The following is an 8014-nucleotide window of genomic DNA, read 5'->3' as shown; positions in this document are numbered from 1 at the left end:
TCACACATTTTCCTGTGAGAGCTTTGTAGGGCTTGGAAATCACTCTGCTTGTGAGCTGCGCCTCTGGGGAGTGATCAAGTCCCTCCCGGTTCTGAGCACCCCCCTGCTCTGGGCCAGCAGACTGGCTGAGGAAGTCGCTCTGGGGTCACTGGTCTCCCAGCCCCAAGGGCCTTGGGGGAGCATCAAGCCTTCCACCCACAGGACGCTGAAGCCCACAGAGGCGGGCGAACTGCTGGGGTTCATCTGTTCGTGTCACAGCTGGGAGGGGGGGTCCATGTGGCCTTCACCCTCCTCCCACCCAGGAGACTTGTGCAACCTTAGATCAGGGACCAGGTGGCCCACGGTGTTCCCGGCAGGAATGGAGGGTGTGTGTGTGAGGTGTGTGTGTGTGTGTGTGTGTGTGTGTGTGTGCACAGTGTATTCAAGCGGCAGCGGAGGATTTGCATATCAGTTTCTAGGTTCAGATTCTTGCCAAAGTGCCTTTGCACAGGTGTCTCTGCACAAAGTCTGGGATCCCACGCTGGATCCACAGGCTCAAGGTAGCCTTGGGGACAGGCCTGGGCCAACTCCCAGCTAACTCAGAACAGGGCACGGTGCCACACTGACCCTCATAGCTCTCCTCACCCATGTGTATCCACACCTCTGGCAGCAGGGACTGAAGTCCATTTCCTCCAAACCCTTGACACTGGGCTGCCCTGGGACTTCCTGTGCCCCTGGGAAGCAGGAGGGGGCATGTCCTTTCTGAGATGAGGCACTGCGGGGCCTTGCTGGCCTCTGGCTCTCTTGGTACTGTGAGCAGCAGCGTTGTGTCTGGGCCAGACTGCTGGAGGGTGGGGCACATGGGACAGCCTCGCCAGCCCGGCTGTCCCTGCAGTGGCCCCACAGGGGCAGTCACCGTCTGGAGGGCACCGAGCTGACCCTCAGCAAACACCAAGGCATGACGAGCGCTGACAAGCCCAGGTGGGATCCGCCAACCGATTGGCTGCAGGGAGAGGAAGTGCTGTCTGCGGTGTGTGTGGGGCTTGGGGCTGTTTGCTCTATTTGCAGTGCGTCTGTGGCGACAGCCACGTGAAGCAATCCGTCTCTTTATGGTGGCCTCATCGGCTCTCATATAAGCAACTCCACAGGCCAGGCACCAGATAAGGCAGCGTCGTGGGTCATAAAAGGACACTTGGAGGTGTGGCGCTGCGGCCTCCCCATGCTTCCAGCAGGGGACCAAGGCCTCTCTGGCCTGGAGAGCAGGGAGGGGCTTTCTCTGAAGTCCCATCTGCCTAGGACAGACCTTCCAAAGCCCACACAATTGTCGTAAGCCCTCTCCCGCCATTTCATCAACCAGGGAAGACGTCTTACTGTCCCGGGAGACTGAAGGTCAATGTCACAGCTATCACAGGCTGTCACTTATTCTCCTGTAGACAACTTTTATTACCCAGTGAACTTCACCTGCATAAGGAGGCACCCTTGTCTACACTTCCCAGAGCCCAGACCTGTGATTCTGCAGCCCAGGAAGCGTCCAGCCAGGGGCCCTGGCACCAGGTGGGTTTTGTGAGATCCTGTGTGCGCACACGTAATAAATTTGAATGTCTTCTCTCCTGTGAATCTGTCCACTGTCAGTTTATTCTGCAGTATGATAGGGGTGCCGGAGCAGTCCCCAAAGGTGTTTTTTTTGGTCTGATGATGAAGCTAAGTGGTTCAGTCCATCAAAGATGTCACTGATGTTTTCCTTGTTGCCATTGTTACTACTCTTGACGGTCCAGTTAGTCCCTTTTTGGCCTCAGCTGTATCATGAGGACATCTACCATGGAATCGTGTAGCATGGAATCTTCTGGGGTCGCCTTTTTCACCAGATGGTGGTGTGTACTGAAGGAAGCCGTCACCCTCAGATACACCTCTTTTTCTTTTTCAAGAGGCTTTCTCCAATTTATTTATTTGGGGAAAAAACCCCCCAAAAAACAAAAAGTCTTTCCATCTTTATGGTAGAGATGAATATTTATATATTGTTATGCTCGAGTTCGGGACCCCCCAAAACCACCAGAGACGGAGATCGATGTAAACAGCAAAGAGGTGTTTATTGCGAGCTAGCTCGGTCCTCCGCGCGCGCACAGCGCAACTGGTGAGCCCAGGGTTTGCAGCAGTTTTATACACTCTTTGGAGAAGGCAGGGACCTCACATCCATCATAGCATCTCTTAGCAAATCATCACACACCGCGGGAAAATCAAATAACAACTCTAAAACATGATTAGCACATTCACTGGCGGGAACAAGTTGGGTAGGGGTGATTGGTTACTACAAGAGGGGGATTCGTTTGAACTGATTGGTTTAAGCCAAGAGGGGTGTTCATGCTGAACTACATGGTTTCCCAACACCATAAACTACTGGGGGGTCATCTGGCATCCCAGGTATTTCCCTGTCTCATGCTGATTGGTGGCTGCTAGGGGGCTGCTATAGGTCCCCACCCAGCCTGACTGAGTCAGGGACACCTGGCGCAGCAGATCTCTCCTGTTATTTGTAGATAAACTACTTGGCAGGGTGGGAATGTGCCTAGGAGTGCTCTGTGGGTCTTTCCAAGGACAAAGGTCTGGTTTTTCAATATAATTTATTTTGTGGTTGGACATCCCAGAGCTGAGTCCATCTAGGCCTCTTGACATAAAGTTCCTTTTGAACTGAAGGCAACTGGGAAGCAGCCAACACCAGGAGGCGGGTTTTAGACCCTCCCTGCCCTTTTCTGCGTAGAGGCAGAAGGTAAATTCACCTTTACTGCAGATGCCTAGAACCTTCTCAGCACAGAGATGGCAGGACTACTGCCTTAGCAATGTCTGATGTGTTCACCTTCCCATTCTCTGCGTTTAGAAGTCTAAACCTGCTTCCCTTTGTTCTGCCAGTTCCTCTAGGAATTCCTCACCTCTCCACCCTCCCCACCCAGCATGCTGAGGCTGAGTCCTGCAGCTCCCTGAGCTCCTACCTTGGGCTGCGCCCTAACCCCCAGCTGTTCTTTGCTGAAGATGCTGAGTTCCGAAGGCTGCCTTGAGTTACTTTATAGGAAGAGAACCCAGGAGTGAGGGTACCTTGACATATGGTAAGTGCGTATTTTACTTTTTAATGATCAGCCAGTTTTTCCCAGAGTGGCAGCGCCATATGCAATCCCTGACAGTAGCCTAAGGGACTCTGGTTGTTCTGAGTTTTCTCTAGCACTTGGTATTTGCCCATTTTTAGTTTGAGCTATTCTGACAGGTGATTAGTGCTGTTTTGTCATAGCATAATGGCTAATGACATTGGACTTCTTTGCATGTACTTATTTGCAATCCCACATTTTCTTTGTTAAACTATTGAAGTCTTTATTCAATTTTGTTATTAGATTGTATTCTCAGTATTGAGTTTGGAGAGTTCTTTATAGTCTTTGTCAGATATATGATTTGCAAACATTTTCTCCTAATTTGTGACTTTTTATCATTTTTTTAGTACTAGGATTGGACTCAGGGGTGCTTAACCACTGATCCACATCCCCAGCCCTTCAGAAATTTTTCTTTTTACATTTTGAGACAGGGCCTCTCTAAGCTGTTGAGGCTGGCTTTAAACTCATGATCCGCCTACTCCAGCCTCCTGAGCCGCTGGGTTGGCAGGCGTGAGCCACTGCACCTGGCAACTTTCAATCTCTTCTATGAGATGTTTTACAGAGCAAATCTTTGAATTTTAAGTTCAATTTATCTATGTGTTCTTGTTCTGTGAATTGTATCTTTGATGTTATATCTAAACACTCCAGGTCTCAAAGGTTTTCTCTTACATTTTTTTTCCTATAAATTTCATAGTTCTACATTTTGAGATTAGATCTACATTAATTTTGAGTTAATGTTTTGCATAAGGCCTGAGATTTAGATTGAGTTCCTTTTAATCTTTTGGCCAAGTGCCAAGTTGTTCCTATACTGCGGGTAGAAATGACCAATCTTCCTCTACTGAATTATTTTTGTGCCTTTGTCAACCTCGGTTCGTGTAGAAGAGTGGACCTGGACTCTCTGTTCTGCTGTACTGACAGGTGCCAATGTCACACCGTCTTCATGAACACAGTCATATAATATGTCTTAAAATCAAACACTGTGTTTCTCCCAGCTTATTCTTATTTTTCAAAATTGCTTTGGATATTTTAATTCCTTGACCTTTTCCTGTAAATTTTAGACCCAATTTGCCTCTACATACAAAGGATCCAGCTGTTATTTTGATAGTAACTGCTTTACCTCTGTCCACCAACGTGGGGAGGGTTGTATATACATATACACACACAATGTCTGTAAGAATATCTATTTATATTCATCTCTTTTCATACAAAAGTATCGGACTATTTATATTATTCTGTGCATTTTTTTCCACTTAAAAAGACATCCTGGAGATCATCTCAAGCAGATCTGGAGATCATGTGAACCCCTCTTTTTAAAAATTTATTTATTTTAATTAGGTATATATGTGCACTCCTTTTTACAGCTGCTAAGTTGTCCTTGTTGGACCATGTAGCTTTTGTAGTCCTCTAGTTCCTACCAAAGAACATTTTTTTTTTCTGGGTGGGGATGAGTAGCCAGGATTGAACTCAGGGGCACTGAGTTCACTGAGTCACATCCCCAGCCCTATTTTGTATTTTATTTAGAGACAGAGTCTCACTGAGTTGCTTAGCACATCGCTTTTGCTGAGGCTGGCTTTGAACTTGTGATCCTCCTGCCTCAGCCTCCTGAGCCACTGGGATTACAGGTGTGCGCTACCACGCCTGGCCAAAAGGACATTTTTGGTGTGTGTGTGTGTGTGTGTGTGTGGGGGGGTGCTGGGGATTGAACTCAGGGGTGCTTTGAGTCACATCCCCAGCCCTTTTTGTTGTTTATTTTTAGACAGGGTTTTGCTAAGTTGCTCAGGCTGGTCTCAAACATGCGATCCTTCTACCTCAACCTCCTGCATAGCTGGGATCTGGGATTACAGGCGTGTGCCAACACACCTGGCTGTTGATGGTTCCAATTTTGTTTAATTATCAATAATGGTGCCATCAGCATTAGAGCAGATTATACTAAGTGAAGTCAGCCAACCCTTAAAAACAAATGCCGAATGTCTTCTTGGACATAAAGGGGGCGACTCAAAACAGAGCAGGGAGGAAGAGCATGAGAAGAAGATTACCATCAAACCGGGATGAGAGGTGGGAGGGAATGGGAGAGAGAGGGGGAATTGCACGGAAGAGGGAAGGAGACCCACATTGTTATACAAAAATACATATAAGAGGATGTGAGATGAAGGGGAGGAAAAAATAAATTAAAAAATTAGAGAGGGTGAGAAAAATGAGTTATGGTAGATAGGGTAGAGGGAGAGGAGAGGGGAGGGGAGGAGAGGAGAGGGGAGGGGAGGGGAGGGGAGGGGAGGGGCGATAGGAAGGGGAAAGGAAGAGCAGCAGAATACAACAGACACTCGTTTGGCAGTATGTATAAACGTGGCTGTATAATCAACGTGATTCTGCAATCTGTACACAGGGGAATAATAAGAATTCATACCCCATTTGAAACAAATGTATGATATATGATATGTCAAGATCAATGTAATGGTTTGAGCAACCAATAAATTTCTGACGCTTAAAAAAAAATGGTGCCATCAATGAGCTCAGTGGCTCTTAATGGCATTGGGTAGGTGATAGACCCAGTCTGATTTTCTCTTAAAATTGGGAGTCATCTTGCCACAAAGCCATGAAAAGCTAATTTCAGCTTTACTATAAATTACTACAAATTCTGAACCTGCTTGGAATGCCTGCCCGTGCCTTGAACTCACCCATGCCTGGCTCTCTAACCAGATAGCAGCCCTCTCTGAAACTTGAGTGACGTCTCACAAATCTTGGCCTTCCCTGGCCAGACAACGACCCTCTCTGAGGCTCTGATGACCTTCATAAATTCTGGTGTTGGGGCCAGCAAAAATGTAAACTATCATCAGTGTTATGCTCGTCAGAGTTCTGTTATCTGTAACCCCTCTTTGTGTAACTTTCTGGGCTATAAAGCTGGGCTGCAGGAAAACTGTGGCGGCTGTCTTGTTCCTGCGGTTTTGCGGGGGAGAGGCAGCCCGGCCGGTCGAAATAATAAGCTTGCTTTAATTTGATTTTAATTGGAGTCAGTGGTCTTTTCTTGCATCCTGGTCTAACATAGGAAGGTCACCTCCTCTGGGTCCTCCACCAGCAGAGGGTGGCTGTATCAGCAGAGGGTGGTGGGTGCATGTTGCTAAGTGGTTGCAGGTGACATTCCTCAGGGGAGTGTGTGTGTGTGTGTGTGTGTGTGTGTGTGTGTGTGTCTAGGTTTGCACCACTGCCATCTCTTCACACCTCTCTGCTTGGCCTCTGCACCGGAGGGTGAGGTCCAGGGGTCAGGGCCCTGTTCAATTTATACCCTGGGCTGACATGTTGCTGGGAAACGCTGTCACAGAAGACTGGTTACTATAATATTAAAGGGCTCTCATTCCACTTACCCAAGCCCTGGAGACCCCGTACCCACCTTCCCAGTGCTCATCCCCCTCCTGTGACACAGCTTCCCCTCTGCATGCTCCAGCAATGGAAGGGTTAATGCTGGTCTACCAGGGACCCGCCAGCGCCCTGCCCCAGCTCCTCAGCCTTTTTCCATTGTGATTTTTCAGTGTCTGTGCATCCGTTACGAAATATCTTGATTCCCACCCCCTGGTTGTACCCTTACGATCTGGTACAACAAGAATGGAGGGAAGCTTCTAGCACCCTGTGCAGCACCTTGTAGGTGCGGCATGGACCTGCTCCCCTTCCCTCTCCTGCACCCTCCGGGCCATGCTCTGCACTGGGGCTGCAGATCGGGGGCTGCTTGTGGCCAGGTCCTGAGCAGAGGTGATGAGGAGCTTGGTGCCTTGAGCTGAATGCTTTGGATGCCAACCTCTAGATGTGCTCACCTGTGGGTGACCATGGACGCCCCCACACAAGGACTCCAGCCCCCTGCTCTCCCAGGAACCCTCTCGGATGGCTCCCAGTCATGCTGCTTCCCAGACAGCGGGGGGCGTGTCTTCTCCTGCCTGGGGAACAGGAATGGAGACTTTTATGGAAAAGGGAAACCAGATGAGCCCGTGTCCGGTGGAAGGAGAGCTGGCTGTGGATCAGCAGACAGGGAACCCTGCATTGTGTCCACCCCTCAGTGACTGCCTCAGTGTCCTCATCTATAAGATGGGTTCACATCCACCTGTACTACCACTGGAGATTCAATACCTGCGCTCAGTGAAGCACAGGTGCCGTGCCCATGGGAGCGGCCCACTGCCCTTACTCCCCAGACTGTGGCTCTGGCGTGAGAGTGGTCTTGGGAACCACATCCTGGCGCAGTGTGGGGAGAGCATAATATGGTAGTCTCAGGGCCCTCTGGTGACTGGTGACACAAATGTGTCTCCAGAAGAGACTGTGGGGAGCCTGTGGCTGGCACTGCGGTAGCCTAGGGGTTCACTCATCTTGTTGCCTCCCCTCCTCGCTGCAGGTGGAGAAGAGGTGCCCGAGCACAGCTAGTTCCAGAGGACGACAGGGGCATGGCCACATGAGCAAGGGCGAGGTTCCCTGGAAGACGCTTCCAGTGGAAAGAACCCTGGAGGTCTGTCAGGAGCACCAGGCCTGTGGCCCCCACATCCTGACAGTGTGGCCTGTTGTCACACAGGAAAGAAGGCAGAGGGACACCAGAGAGAGGAGAGAGCCAGTTCTCAATCAATGGGCTGGAAGGTCCTGTGGGGACTGCTGGCCCACAGAGCACCTTTGTGCAACCAAGGGAAGGACCCTTCATGAGCAGTCTTGGATTCCGCGGGCACCTCCACCATGGCCCATCCCAAGCAGCTCTGTCTGTGGGGGAGGGGTGCCATGCGTTCTGCAGCCCCAGCGGGCAGCCTGGGCGCCCCTTGTCTCCCGCTCACACACCCAGGGGTGCTGGGGCACACGCAGATGGCTGGCAGTGCACTCGCCCTGTATCACGTTCCCTCCCCCTTGGGGGTGAGACTGTCACGGTCAGAGTCGGGGGAGGA

Source organism: Callospermophilus lateralis, chromosome 2 (genome assembly GCF_048772815.1).
Source record: "Callospermophilus lateralis isolate mCalLat2 chromosome 2, mCalLat2.hap1, whole genome shotgun sequence".
Lineage (NCBI taxonomy): Eukaryota > Metazoa > Chordata > Mammalia > Rodentia > Sciuridae > Callospermophilus > Callospermophilus lateralis.
This window is presented reverse-complemented; position numbering follows the sequence as displayed.